At 39.7% G+C, this 15,983-nt stretch overlaps 1 long non-coding RNA gene across 1 annotated transcript; it reads left to right on the top strand.

Moving 5' to 3' along the window:
- The first annotated feature begins 1,570 nt into the window (after positions 1-1,570).
- LOC136710454 (uncharacterized) lies at positions 1,571-2,834 on the top strand. Its single transcript, XR_010804629.1, has 3 exons — positions 1,571-1,705; positions 1,805-1,950; positions 2,532-2,834. It is a non-coding gene; the product is annotated as an uncharacterized lncRNA (long non-coding RNA).
- Positions 2,835-15,983: the final 13,149 nt, after the last annotated feature.

Genomic DNA, 15,983 nt, shown 5'->3' with positions numbered 1-15,983 from the left:
TCTGGTGGTACAATGGGAGACCTGTGCAAGGCTTAGAGTGTAGGTTTGATGCAGATAAATAAACTGGCCTTTACTCACTTGTTTACTTACATTCTCACATACTCAATCACTCACTTACTCTAATGTAGTGACTCCTCCACAAGGGGGTGCTTTTGTGCTTCAAATCAGTGAATCAAGAAATTTGCTTTCAGTGTTATGCCGGAATATTTTCCACATCTCCACAAGTTCCACAAGTTCACAATCATTGGGTGCATGGCAGAAACACACTCTGGACAGGACGCTAGTCCATCGCAGAGCATCACACACTCTCCCAGTCAGACGCACAGTCATGTGTGTACGATGTTGCACAGATAATCCACCTACAAACTTTCATGCTTTCAGATTGCAGGAGGATACTGGAACACCCTGAGAACACAGGGAGGACAGAATAACTCCTCACAGACAGCGGCCCGAGGTCAGGATCCACCCTGAGACCCTGGACAGAATCAGCGTTGTGGTACACACTTTTCCTTTTGGTCTATTTCCTTTGTTGCACATATCAGAAGTGGCTCAAGGACAGCAATAGCTGTTGGGAAATGATGATGAGATATGATGAAGTACACTCTGTCTAGGTATCCGGCCTTGTTACTGTTTATTTAAGTAGAAAATCGTATGTCTGTTTGCAAGCCTGTGTGTGCAGGCATGAGAGAGAGAGAGAAAGAGACAGAGTGAGGTAAAAGGAAGCTGAAAGGAGCTAAAACGGCTGCTCTTCAGGTCTGTGTTCAGGAGCTTTCATGGTGTCGTGTCGGCGGTGTGTGACTCTGTTCTTCAGATTAGATAAACAATTTGGAGCAAACAGACTCAGTGAGTTTGACAGCTCGGTAAGTGAAGCATCTCCAGAGCAGGGCTCTGAAAGGGGGGTAATTTCATTTCATGTGTAAATATCTGTTTGGTGTCTGTGAGCGCAGATGCACCCGACGCCGGCCTGACAGCTCTGACAAGCAATTACTGCTCACTGTGTGCGGCTCAGGTGACGAGTGGTAAAGCCTGAGAACCGGAGAACACCGCTCCTCGGCAAGAGCAATACTGCTGAAAGATATGTACTGACCTCAGAGAGAGACTTCACACATCAGGTGTGGGTTTAGAGGCTGCATTTACAGATGGCATTGGGAATATGGCTGGTGCATGTGTGGTAGACACCAAGTTGGGGTTTAAAAAGGACACATCGCACCAGATCACCATCAGATTTAGTTTGTACCTATACAATCTAGAGTATGTCCAAATATTGATGGACAATTCTTATCACTCATCAATATTCAAATTACACCCTTTTTCTAACACAGAGAATTACATGAACCCTGAGGCAGCTGCACATTGTCACATCCTGGTCCAGTCCTGTCTGTTTACCCCACCAAGTGCTCATGTAGACATGGCCCTGTTTGTTGTTGTTCCTGTCTCCACCCTGGTTCCGCCCTAGCCCCACCTTAGTCCTGCCTCTGTTTCATTATTGTCTCCAGGTGTTCCTCGTTTGCCTTGTCCTTATATAGTCCCTTTGTTTCAGTGCCCCCTTGTCTGGTGTTGTTTGTGTAGATGTGTTTCTTTGTCACAGTTATGTCCCTGTCCTAGTTTTGTTCCACTGAGTTCTAGTTAGTTTTCTGTTTGTTGTGTTGCCTTAGTTTTGGTTAAATAATACCCATGTCCAATGGTTAATTACAAGAGTTTAAGGGTGATGTTCATGATTTTAATCAAAAAACATTAATTTATTTTAATATATGGAATTCAGAGGATGTTTCCTCACCATTTGCTGTTTGCCGCTACACTTCAGGAGACTCTTGCATGGCCAATCAAGCTGTGTTTTTGGATTGTGGGAGGAGACTGGAGCACCCAGAGGAAACCCATGCTGACACAGGGATCCACCCCACAACCCTTCTCCATGGCTCCAGGGTTGAAATGTCCGCCCACAACTTTGGTGTGAGTATTTGTGTGTTCATTGTCCCCGTGTGTGTGTGTGTTAGTTGGCTCACTAGTGTGTATCAGTTTCCCCAATGGGTTTCTGACTCAGTGGCTTTCCTCTTTAAGATTAAGATGCAAAAAAAAATTAGCTATTGTAATAAACATACTGTTTTACTTTAATGCAAAAGCACACACACACTCAAAGCATTCGTCTGCCTTGGCCTTCTAGCAATTGCTCTTATTAAATTGAGATTGAGCTGAGATCTCTCTTTAACATTTCAGCTGGATCTTAGTCTTTCTAATTTAAACGCACCGCTGAGTTTCAGATATGACAGACAATTACTGGAGCAAATTGAAATTGCCTTTTACTTACGAGGCTTGATTTCTTCTATGAGTTATTGAAATTATAAGTTAATCATAAACGGAATGTTTCAAGCTGTATGGGCCAACACATATATATCAGTCATGCTGTAATAAATTATGTTTAAAATATATTAACGTGTGTGTGTGTGAGAGAGAGAGAGAGAGAGAGAGTCTTTTTTTTTCCCTTTTGTTCATTGCTTGTTTTTCAGCTGATATTGATCTGTGTGTGTTTATAGTTGCTGCGGGGCCGAGGGGGGTGTGGAATTTGATGGATTGTGTGTCCCAACAGCTCGCTGATGAGCCGGAGAGTGCCGCCCCCTTCTGTTCGGAGAGGTGCATTATGGGTGCAGTGGGGAGGGAAGGCTGTATTTTGTTTGGGGCTGTTCCATTAATATGATAAATGAACTAATTACTGCTGGTAAACTCTGTGGAGATAAAAGTGAAACAGAGCAACATGCAGACAGCTACTGTAGCAAGGGCTAAGTAAATACAGAAAGGGTAAGTGTTTGTGTGCGTGAGTGTGTGTGCATGTGCACAAGACCCCTGTCCACATCATATAAAAACAACTTAAATCTATCATCTTGGAGAGAAAATATATTTCCACTTTTGCTTTGGGTCTGAAAACAATTCCTACCTTAAACTGTGAGGAGACGATTCAACTCTATGGGTCTGAAAGGACGTGGAGTATACAAGAAGCCCTCACTGATGTCCAGGGTATGATCCTGCCTTGCATCCAATGATTCCATGATCTACTGTGATGCTGATCAGGATGAAGGTGGATTTAGCAACAGTCGTGGAAACACTCCACAAGGTCAGCAATGCAAAGTGGTGTTAGTGTTTTTGGGGAGTGGGAGTGGCCATTTTATGACATCACGTTGTTATATTCTGTACTTTTAAATTGTTTTTTTTTGAGTCAAGCCATCAAGGCCCGGCTCCAGGGGAACCTTGCGCAGACCAGTCATCCGAGAGATTTATGCCCCTGCTGGAACGTGAACTTCCAGGGGAAATTACACTATAAATCCAATGGCACTTGCATTTGCACTAACAGTAATCACATGAGCCTGAAGAGCTTTTATAGATCCCCCATGCAGCTCGTTCAACTTCTGCCTCTGGCAAGTGAGGAGGGGAGGGGTGGTAGGTACATGAGGTATGGTGTTCATAAAAAGTTAATTAGGTACATAGGAGGTTTATGAAACAATAATTGGGCATAAGGTTAAGACAGAGAAGAAAGCCCTGTTATGTGTTTGAGGCTTGGGGGGTCGTCCTAAGTGGCCTGTTTAAATTCCAGTTCTGCTGTGGGCTCGCGTAAGGTTTGTGAGCTCCATCTGTTAACTCTGCTGAGCAGAAAGCAGTGCCTGGTGTTCTTAACTACATACTGCTGCTTGTATGCAAAAAAGCAGCATACAAACAATATTCATACAAACGCCACTTTTCAGTTTCATCTCTACTCCATCTGCAAATGTGTTCATTTGTAGTTGCAAGGATGGGTAAGTTATAAAGCAGTCCACCCTTTGAATAAGACTCCCCGGGTCAGCTCTGGGTGCCTCAGGACAGCTGAACTTGCTTGGAGGAGAACATTAAATGATCAGATCACTGACAGTTATGCCAGCTAAAAGATGCCCACTTTAGAGATCCATCCTACTGACCCAGGAAATGTAAGGCCAAGTATCCTATTTGTGGCATTTTTCCACTACATGGAAATATACATCAGGGCTCTTCTTGATTCTACTCACTTTTGGTCCATGGTACCTGATTCTATTTCCACTAGCCCAACTCCCCCCCTGAAATGAACCTGGTGATGTCACTAAACAACATCTCTAACAGGTCTAATAGTGTGTGAAAGCCTTGCTGCAGTTAAGTCTTAATAGAAAAAATAATTACATTAATTGTTGGAGCATTGCCATAAGGACCTGATTGCATTTAGCCATAAGAGATACTGACGCTGAGTGATTACTCTGGAAAAGTATGGATCTCTGCAACTCCAGATAGGATAGTTTCACTGTGTTCCTTTGCTCCTTCAGCAGGACAGAACTTGCAGGAAGTCAAAAACAATGGGCAGTGAAGTAAAGACAAGCAACAGTAAAGTGAATAGCTCCAGTTCCCCTCGAGAAACTCCACTGGAGCAAGAATCCCTAAGATGTAAGAACATGGCTGAGAGCTTACATTCACAGAAGGGTTAGAATTATTCAGGGTGTATATGGTATATGTACACTCAGACACTGTTGATATTTGTGGATTTGTGCTATTTCTTGACATACATAATGCATACAGTAGGAAGCCATTTTAGATTCAGCTGGACTTTCAAGTCATCATGAGTATGTCTGGTCATTGGAGATGGGTTTATGGCCAGTGTGGTTGAAGTTCAGGGAGAATATAACATTATTTATTAATAGACATTACTTTATGTCTCTACCAGAAACTCAATCTACAAATCATAGAACCTTCCCAGTAAACAATTAGCCATTGATTCAACGTTGAAATAACGTAATGACTGCCGTCTAATCAACGTTCTCTTAAGGTTGAAAATGAAAGTTGAAAAGACGTCCAAACACAGACATTGAAAAGACGACTATTAGACGTATTTTGGACGTCCATTGACGTTATTAATTGGTCCCGAAATAAATTACTTGTATAAAATGCGTTTTGGACGTCCACTGATGTTATCGATTGGTCACCACTTAACTAACTTATTAAGATGGATTTTGGACGTCCATTGACGTTTAAAATATGTCCTTGACGGACAGACTACATTTAGACCTATTTTGAACGTCCAGGGATGTTCCTTGTTTACTGGGTTAAGCCCATGAGGAAGCCATTTTCTCCTTAGGCCAAATTTGGAGTACTTCAGTTAAAGGTCTTAAAACTTTCTGGGATCTTTTTACAATTCACACCAACATTTGCCAAATGATCCTGCATGGCTTAACATAATTAACATATTGCTGCATATTCCTGAATTTGCATGTTGTTGGAAAAACTATTTTTAACTACACTTTTTTTACAGTGCGTAGATTTGTTTGTTCTGTGAAATTTGGTCAGTATCAGTATTATAATTATCATTTATTTATTTTAAGATGTGAATTCATCACATTCACTATAAAATCTGTGAAAATATTTTTTACAGTGTCCCTGTAGTGTTCAACACACACAAAAAAGACACTGTGAAACCTTGTAGTGTTTGGAGCATTATCATAATAATAGAATATCTTCATATATGCTACTGCACCAAGGATGGGTTAGAATTGACTAAAACTGTTTCCAATATCCAACATTATAAGAATGCATTTGGCTTGTTTCTGAATGTAGGGTCTTAACTGGAGGGTCACTTCTTTTGCACATTTGTCCCTGCTTTGTGAAAACTCCTTGTGTCTTGTTTCACACATTTCAGTGTGAATCCACCATCCTTCGCCATATGTTTTCAGCATGTACATATTTGTAACCCATACTTTTCTTAGTGAGAGTGAAAAGGACGTGTTTGAAGTTTTGGAATCGTGGCCAGGTTTTATGTCCATGGCTGTTGGAGCTCTGAGGTATTAAAACACTGCATGGCCAAACATTTGTGAACATCTGCTCCTTCGATATTTCAATATTATTTAAGAGTATTAATGCATAGTTCATTCTGTTCTTATTTGCAGATGTTACAGCCTCTAAACCTATGCAGGTTTTACACTCAATACTGGAGAATATTGAGTGAGGATTTAAATGCATTAAGGTACAATGCTCTCACATTGGTGAGTTGAGGCACTGTTTCATTCTTTAGCTCTGTGGCAAAACATCATCACTGCACAGGTAAAATGCTCCATAATCCAGTCCTAAGAGTTTCATACCTTTCTGGCCAATAACTGGCATTGATCATGGTGACTATATGCTCATGTTCAGTGCATTACTTACTATGGAGATTATACAGACTGTCTTTACAGTTGAAGGCTTGTGTGAAATGTACAGTTTTACAGTATACAGACATTATGTAAATAAAAAAAATATATTTTTAAAATGAAATGGTCCATTTAGGAATTGATAATACATTGACCCGTTGCCATGTGACAGTGGGTTTGGCCATTTATTATTAACAGCAGTGGAATAAATCAACATATCTAAATGTGGCATTCAACATAACAAAATACAAAAACCTGGTAATAATTTCCAGTTATTGCAGTTAGTATTTTCTGCCATTTTCTCTTTCACAAGGTAGGATTTCATAATTTAGCCAGATAACATACAATCCTTTGCAAAACAGAAAGAAGTAAAGGTAAGGAACAATCTTCAACTTCAGGCCTTGATTATCTAGCTAACTTTGAAATTCTCCTTTCTGAAATACCACTTTGTTCCAATGGTTCGTTCTAATATTGAGATGCTTTTAAAGGTCTTTATTATGTAGATCAAGTTAGATTAGCATTGGAGATACGCTATTTAGCAACAAACCAAAGTACTACTTTGGCGTATGGGCACAAGTGGTCCTATGGTACTTTTCCATTAATAAATGTGGTAGAATTGAGGGGGGAAATGCAGGCTTTTAAATTACTCAATATGAAGAATGTTTATGATAAAATGGCCAATGAGTATGTCATATAGGTTTCCTATTGTTTTGTGCGCTCCTTGTATATTGTGGTGCATATTAAAGGAATAAACCCATCAAGCCCAAAGCTGACCATTCACTGACCTGTCCTTGGAAGCTTCTCTTGGAGGCTTTGCCCCATTATGCTAATCTTCTCTGATTTCATCTCACCGTACACACAGTGAGTAGACACACAGCCTCTGGCTGACATTCAAACAGAGCAGCACCACAGCAGGATTTCAGTGGGATTTAGGAAGTTAGCCTTGTTTCACATTTCTGAATCATCTTTTTCCATAAAGGTCCACAGCCAGGGTTTAGAACAACAGAGGCCGGACTTAAACAGGTGGGTGAGAGGCTTCCCAGTAAACAAGGAACGTCCCTGGACGTTCAAAATAGGTCTACAAGTAGTCTGTCCGTCAAGGACATATTTTAAACGTCAATGGACGTCCCAATTCCATCTTAATTTAGTTAAGTGGTGACCAATCGATAACGTCAGTGGACGTCCAAAATGTGTTTTACACAAGTAATTTATTTTGGGACCATTTAATAACGTCAATGGACGTCCAAAATACGTCTAATACTCGTCTTTTCAATTTCTGTGTTTGGATGTCTTTTCAACTTTCATTTTCAACCCTAAGGGAACGTTGATTAGACGGCAGGCATTACATTATTTCAACGTTGAATCAACGGCTAATTGTTTACTGAGTTGTCACCGCTGTTACATGAACAAGGACAATCGTTTTAACTAACTGTTATTATTTAAACATTACTGTTGTTTACATGCAACACTAAACATATATTGAGTACGTATACAACAATTGGGCAGGGGTTGGATAAATCGTAAAAAAATTTTATAAAATCATAAGATGGTAACAGATGGTACAGCTGTAAGGGGAGATGGTAAGAAATGTTTATTTGTTTGATGTTTCTTCACACATCTAAGACAGAGTTTAAGTTTGTTTGAATAATATTTGTTTATTTGATGTATGTTAATAAAATATTTAGAGAACATAAATGAGTTATGTTTATGATAACACCATTCGAGAGTAATGTGAGTAGTATTTGATGTTTGATCTTCAGAGGCAAGTTGAGCAATGTTTGTTTGATGTTTTTTAATACTGCATTTAGAGGGCAGAGTTGAGTCACATTTGATTATATGATGTTTGTTAATAAAACCTTTGAGCTTTTATGTTCCTCAACACCTTTAGAGGGCAAAGGTGTGTACTGTTTATTTAATGTTTCAAAGGGCAGCAATTCATGATATATGTTTATTTACAAGAACATTAAGTGCATTTCTTTCTGTAGCAATTAATGGTCATCTAAAATTACACAAACATCTCAGGCTTTGTTGGGTGTGGGTGTAGAGGTCAGAGGTCACGGTGAAAAGCCGAAGGTTGTTAGAAGAGTCCTTCTGCTGCCAGCGCTGAAACCACTGTTGCCATTGTGTAGCGGGTGGGTTTAGACACCAGATGCCACACCAAGGAGCGCTGCGACAGATGGGTGAGCAGCAGGAGCCAATGGGAGAGTGAGGAAAAACACACACAGTGTTGCGAGGAATATGTCCTTCCTCTCTCCCTCCCTATTCTCCCTCCTCCCCTTCCTCCCAGCATGGCTTCTTCATCCTCACAGTCCCTACCAGTGTTCCTACCAGGAGGGTACTGCTGTAGTTATTAGCAGCAGAGGAAAACACCTCTTGATAACATGTAGCATGCACACATTTGTGTGTGAGTGACTGTGCTGTAGCCAACATTTGCCAAAAGTGGCTTCTAAAAAGCATTTTTTTTGTTTTTGTTTTGTTTTTTTCTCCAGAGACAATGTTATAATGGGACTGATAATCACCAACTAACCTACTACACAGTCTTTGAAAAATCTAAATATTACTGACCTCTTATGTAAGGTGACCATACATCCTCTCTTCCCCAGACAGGTCCTCGTTTGAGATGTAAAAAATAGAACTGGCCAGGATTTTTAAATTGCAAAAAATGTCTAAGATTCAACTTTTGCTGTCTGAAGTCATCATTCTTTGTGTGCATTTTTGCACATTTGCAAGTCCCATCTTCTTGCACACAAACATTAGTCAGTCATGTACAACCCTTCATGCAAACATTGGTTAAATGGCATCTCAGTGCCACAACAACTGCCAAAATACAGAGCAGCACCAGCTAGTCCATGCTAGCAACCAGCTAGCAACTCTTAACTAATAGTTTAGATTTTGTTATGATTATGGTAGGGCCAAAAATATTTGCATGAAACCCAGCCTTCCAGGTTTTCATGTGCCCCATCTGCCTCTTTTCTGAAAGCAAATATTTTGTGTATGTTTGTACATTTGTTGGGTGGGGGATATTTTATTTATGTTTATTTGTGTGTTGGATTTGGTGGATAGTTTTGGGCAGGGCATTATTCTCCATCAACAGTTTTCAGGGTATGTTGAATAAGAGGCTGCTTGTTGCGCTCATTTAAGGGTTCAATAACTGTTGCTTAAGTGCTTAATGTCAGCTTTCACCCACATTGGCTGCAGTCGTGCTGAGTGAAATAGGGAAGGGAGGGCCATTTTAATTGTTTGTGCCACCATTACAGAGCTACCTCACCATTTCAATAACATTTGTAGTTTCAAATTCCTTAATGCCTTGCTAACAACCTGGCCTCACCTATTAGTGATATAATCACATATATAGGGGACTGCAAGATCACGATCATAAGTGAATGGGCAATTACCAAACAAACCGTCATATCAGTGCCCCATGTTATGTGACAGTAACATGAAAACACTTCCTCATTAAGATGTCATTAATATCTTTTAATACCACGGTCTTATTTTTATTTACGGAAAATATAACGTTACTAATTCATTATTTGCTAAAATATCAAAGCAAATAACGGCTAGAGAAATGTCCTTTTCAGTATTAACCTTTTGAAAATTAGTCAAAATAGCGTTAAGTGAAAGAAATGTTCTTGTTAGCGTTAAAGCTAAAGTAGGACACCAATAATAAGCCATAATAAAACCATAATAAAATACTATGCCTTTGTTGGAATAAGACCATATGTTATGTAATTCACATTATGCGTTTTTCTATGTTATGAGTAATGACGCCTGTAATGAGGAGGAGTTTTTGTGTTACTGTCGCATAGTGTTTCTATGGTAATTACCCGTTCACTTATGATCGTGATATTGTCGCATAATATGTCGAAAATATGCGACTATGTCACGATTTGCGGTCCCTGTATATGTGACTATATCACGATAAGGTGTGAGACCGCGTTGTTGCTAAAGGACTGAAAGCTTGATCAAGGCAATGGTGGATAGTCCTGTTTGGAGGGATAAGAAAGTAAGGTGCATTGCCATGTATTCTAAGCCAAGTAGTGCTGAGGATTCACAGTTTTAAGGTGTTTGCGGTATCCTGCTGAACCAATTGTTAGCTTCACTTGCTAACACATCACATGCATGTTTTAAAGGGTGTGTGAGTAGTGGGTGATTTCCCAAGAGCTTCAGAAGCCAAGTGGTGCTGGGAATTTGCACAAATTTAAGGTGTTTTCATTTCCTTGGCACTACTAAAGCGTTTTGCACAGTGAGGAGTGTTGGAGTTATTTGATCACAGGCTCTGTCTACATATGTAAAGCTGGTGGGAACAGCATGGCTAAACCACGCGAGGCTGCATGAAAGCATCGCCTCCGGATACAAACTATTCTCTGGGTTTAAAGGCCCTGTGGGTGATACTCTTATAATCACGGCACTGCCTGCCTAGAGGGTACAACTGTCTCGCTCACTCTCTCTCTCTGCTTAGTCATATGCTGTGTTTTTTTTCCCTCTGTCTACCAACTCCTTTGTATGCCCTGATCCTTTTTTATGCATATGCTTCACAATACAGTTTAATCTTTTCTTTGTGGGCTTTTTTTTTTTGCTGTGTGATTGTGGTGATACATATCACCAAAGCCTAACCCTATTTTGGTTTATAAACAAGAGGACGCTTGGGACACACAGGCGCCTGTTGTGGTTAGAGGTTGCAGCTTGAGGGGCTTCCAGGCCAAAGTCAAAGGACCATGGCGGGCTGTGTGTATGTATGAAAGAAGATAGGAGTGAGTTAAATATTTCTAAAATCCTATGACTTAGTACATATATAAGAAATATATAATAGCCTTAAGGGCGGCACGGTGGCGCAGCAGGTAGTGTTGCAGTCACACAGCTCCAGGGGCCTGGAGGTTGTGGGTTTGATTCCCGCTCCGGGTGACTGTCTGTGAGGACTTGATGTGTTCTCCCTGTGTCGGTGTGGGTTTCCTCCGGCTGACTGTCTGTGAGGAGTGTGGTGTGTTCTCCCTGTGTCTGCGTGGGTTTCCTCCGGGTGCTCCGGCTTCCTCCAAAAACACATGTTGATAGGTGGATTGGCGACTCAAAAGTGTCCGTAGGTGTGAGTGAATATGTGAGTGTGTGTCTGTGTTGCCCTGTGAAGGACTGGTGCCCCTCCAGGGTGTATTCCAGCCTTGCGCCCAATGATTCCAGGTAGGCTCTGGACCCACCGCGACCCTGAATTTGATAAGCGGTTACAAATAATGAATGAATGAAGGAATAGCCTTATTAGCCTACATTGTTAAATCATCTCTTTTCATTTAATATTTTACATAGGTTTTTTTCCATCATATATTTAATTATTTCCTAATAAAGGTTCATCTGTTGTTGCTGTTAGAAGAATAAATTGGTTGATTCTGTTTTTACCGTTTATGATCATGTAGTATGAGCATGTGTTTGGAGCCGTAAAAAACATTTATTTATTTATTTATTATTGGGTAGGAATAAGAATTTGCCCTTCTTATGACAATACGTATGTTGGGAGAGTTTATTGGTGTTTCCTTTACATCAAACACCTATAGGCATGTGATAAAACCATGTTAGAAAAGTTGGAGGGGAGTCCTTAAATGTGAGTCAATCCACTATAATAAAAAAACAGTTTAGACTGCTTCTTGTTCTTAACGCTTGTCATCTGGATGCCTCCCTACCTTATGTAATCCCATACATTTACCTCTCGTTGTGCTGTTTGTGGTATTTCTGCCCATACAAATGTTTTAAGACAATAATTAATTAATGCTACACAAGTCGTGATCTGAAGTGAGAGTGAAACATTGCGGGTAACACATAATTAATAATATAAAAATAGTCATGAATGATTTGAGTTTAGTTACGTTTGCAACAGTGATTGATGTAGCTACAGGTACATAGACCAATAGTAATAATCAAACGTGTTTAAAGCTGTATAAATCAACACAGAGAATGTGTGTCCAACATAGAAGCAAACCCTGATGTTAAGTCAAAGTAAAATCCTGGACACTTTGCATAATTTATAAATTCCAGCCTGGTACATTTTTCATATCCCAAAAAGAGGTGTCTGAGAGAAATGGGAAGTATGGTCAGCCTAAATAATTTTAATCTCACAACCAGTAAATCAACTCTGATGTTTTATACTTGTATTAACACCACTTTGTGAGGAGAGGGAAAAAACGTATTTAATTTGATTTAAATGGTGAGCAGCCAAAGGTACCAGCATCAGAGCCACAACAGAGCTCCAACCTCTGCTTTGTGCCTCATATCAATAATTATCTTAACAGCCCCAACTCAAGAAACTACATCAAGAATTACATCATGACTCTGGTTTGTGCCTCATATCAATAATTATCTTAACAGCCCCAACTCAAAAAATTACATCAAGAATTACATCATGACTCTGGTTTGTGCCTCATATCAATAATTATCTTAACAGCCCCAACTCAAAAAACTACATCAAGAATTACATCATGACTCTGGTTTGTGCCTCATATCAATAATTATCTTAACAGCCCCAACTCAAGAAACTACATCAAGAATTACATCATGACTCTGGTTTGTGTCTGTGACAGGTTCAAAGATGAGTACAGTAGATCTTCACAACCCCGTTGTTATTTATGATCACCCACAATCCTGTGTGGTTTATTGACTTTATACAGATAACAATTCAAACTGAGAAACTGCATATGTGTAAAAAACTGTTTTAATGTGGCTCCTAATTATTTCCCACTGGAAAAACTAATACTTTCACAAATGGAGAGCAGAGAGCTAAACAGCACTGACATTATTGTTCATATTTGTTGATCCACCTTACATGGTAGAATAGTTACATCCTGGCACCTGGAAGGCTGCAGCTTTTAAGGTGGAATGGTAAAATCACAAAGGAACCAATGCCAGCCTCATTTGTAGCTAGTTGCAATCCTGCATTGTACAATAGATTTAATTGTGTTTCTGTTGCTTGCAATTGTGTGTTGAAATCACTTGTACAGTACTTTGTTTTCCGTTATTTTGGGCCAGAGATGAATTACTCTGGGCCACTCTCTAGGCCTTGGAGGGCCAAAATCCACAAGCGCTTGGGATAGTCCACCACAGATGCAGCAATTACATGAACAAATAGCTTTGAATATAAATCAGGGAGTACATCAATTGTAAAACAAATATTCTTTCCATTTTCATGCAAAATGATTATAATATAAACAGAATAGGACATTATTATTATGGCACATTAAAAAGGCTGATGTTTTTTACAAAAGAACAAACCCATTTTCAGTGCTGCTCAAAGTGGACGTGATGAAATATTGTTTAATCTTCCTTTTCTATTCTGTTATTTAATGTACCCATTACTGCAGGAGTGTGAGGACCCTGCAAACATCCCAGTGCCAATGACTCTCTCCAGATCATGATCCATCCCTGTTCTAGGCACATTTGGTCCCTACTAAGAGCCAAATACACGACCACATACACACAGCAATAGTGGGACGATGTTCACACTGTCAGCTGAAATAGACTCCACTCTTTCTGTCTCAGGCCTCATGTCTGCCATGCTTTCATTCCACCAGAAAAGCCCTCCACGCACCAGCATCCCACACGAGGCCATGTTCCAGCGAACATTCTGTTTATTTTCCGCCCTTAAGCCCGGGATCAGAGAAGATGAAAAGACTTAGTGGCGTGAAGCGCTCCTCCCAGCCGCTACGTTTGCGGTACTTATTCATTCATGACAAAACCCATTCACGCTCTGACAGCCTGCGCTTTTCTGATGTATAGAGCCTGATCTCCGTGATGCACTGCCCCAGTCCTCACCACACACAGTGGGTTAAAGAGAGAGTTCAGCATTCAAGGTCTAATTTGCACTGTGTTCCCAATTTACCTAAAAATGTAATCTATGATTAATACTGTAATGGTTAAGCACTAAACATGATCCTGTACTGATACACACTTTGCAATCCACATGGTGAAAATTATTGTTTAAGCTCTGGAGCAGCAGCACAGTTTTAAAGAATATTTGCATGAATTTTTGAATTTGAAATATTCTCCCGAGCTTTTGTCATTTTATGGTAACTATTGTATAGTATTAAAAATGACAGTTGTCATTTTATTCAACAAAATACAACCTAAAAATTAAGTAGTTTGAAAATGTAGAGTGAGAAACATTTTATTCCATCACTTTTAAGCGATAGAAAAAGTGCATTTGCATTTATTTGTTCTGTTCTTTTATCCAGAAATACCTTTATTTTTGGTTTAGACAATTTAACGATGGTGATTTTGATATTAGTGATTGTTGAACCTATTAATACTTGATTATACTTTTTTTTTTTTAATAAAATATTAATTTTATTAAATTATTATTAAAGGGTGACTGTCTGTGAGGAGTGTGGTGTGTTCTCCCTCTGTCTGCGTGGGTTTCCTCCGGGTGACTGTCTGTGAGGAGTGTGGTGTGTTCTCCCTGTGTCTGCGTGGGTTTCCTCCGGGTGACTGTCTGTGAGGAGTGTGGTGTGTTCTCCCTGTGTCTGCGTGGGTTTCCTCCGGGTGACTGTCTGTGAGGAGTGTGGTGAGTTCTCCCTGTGTCTGTGTGGGTTTCCTCCGGGTGCTCCGGTTTCCTCCCACAGTCCAAAAACACACATTGGTAGGTGGATTGACGACTTAAAAAGTGTCCTTAGGTGTGAATGTGTGAGTGTCTGTGTTGCCCTGTGAAGGACTGGTGCCCCCTCCAGGGTGTATTCCCGCTTTGCACCCAATGATTCCAGGTAGGCTCTGGACCCACCGCGACCCTGAATTTGATAAGCGGTTACAAGTAATGAATGAAGGAAGGAATAGCCTTATTAGCCTACATTGTTAAACCATCTCTTTTCATTTAATATATTTTTTTTTTTTTTACATAGGTTTTTTTCCATGAATGAATGAATATTAATTGTAATTTACCATATAATGACAACAAAGCTTGAGAATGTTTGAATTTTTAATTACAATTATACATTACACTAAAACACTTTATTTTTATAATTTATTTGTGTATCTAATGCCTCTGGGATGATTTGGAGTAATGTTTGTGATCCAGAACTAATCGTACAACATCAGTACCTGACCTCACTAAAGCCTTCATGGCTGAATGCATTTAAATTCTCACAGCAATGTTCAAACATCTAATATAAAGCCTTCCCAGAAGAGAACAGACTCCCTCTTAAAGCCCTGAGCTTAAGAAACATTGATATAGAGGGGACTGAGCATGATTGTTCGCTTTGAGATAGGCGTGAGTTTGTGACCTCAGAGAGGTGCATAGTTCTATTGTTCTTTTTTTGTCTTAGTGACTCACAAGTCCAGCCTTTCAACTCTTTTTTTTTTGTTCAGAAAGTTAACAGCATGAATATTTCTTTCAGTGTATTGGGAGTTGATTGTATGTGTGTGTGTGACTGAGGCCTTGTGATGGACTCACTCCCAGTAAAAGGTGTGTTCCTTTTTTTGTGTGTCCAATAATTCCATATATGCTCTGGACCTGCCGTGACCCTGAACTGGATGAAGTGGTTACAGAAGATTAATGTTTGAACAAACGACTGACATTCAGCCAATCTTTACATAGAAAAAAAAAACTAAATATATGTTTGGAAGATGTTATTTCTGCTGTTTCACCCACACTATGTGAAAAATGGGTACCTACTTTAACTATTCATTAACTGCTGTTTATTTTGGTTTGTGTTAAAGGTCATATTCTTAAGATAAATTGGGTGTAGGTTATTAATTATATAAGTTGCCTATATTTCCATCTCCTCAGCTCTACAGTAACTGGTTTTGAGTGTGTGTGTGGTTGTAGCATGTAAATTATAGGTGCTG

Source organism: Hoplias malabaricus, chromosome 12 (genome assembly GCF_029633855.1).
Source record: "Hoplias malabaricus isolate fHopMal1 chromosome 12, fHopMal1.hap1, whole genome shotgun sequence".
Taxonomy (NCBI): domain Eukaryota; kingdom Metazoa; phylum Chordata; class Actinopteri; order Characiformes; family Erythrinidae; genus Hoplias; species Hoplias malabaricus.
The sequence above is the reverse complement of the archived record's forward strand: the minus strand, read 5'-3'. Positions and strand labels throughout refer to the sequence as shown.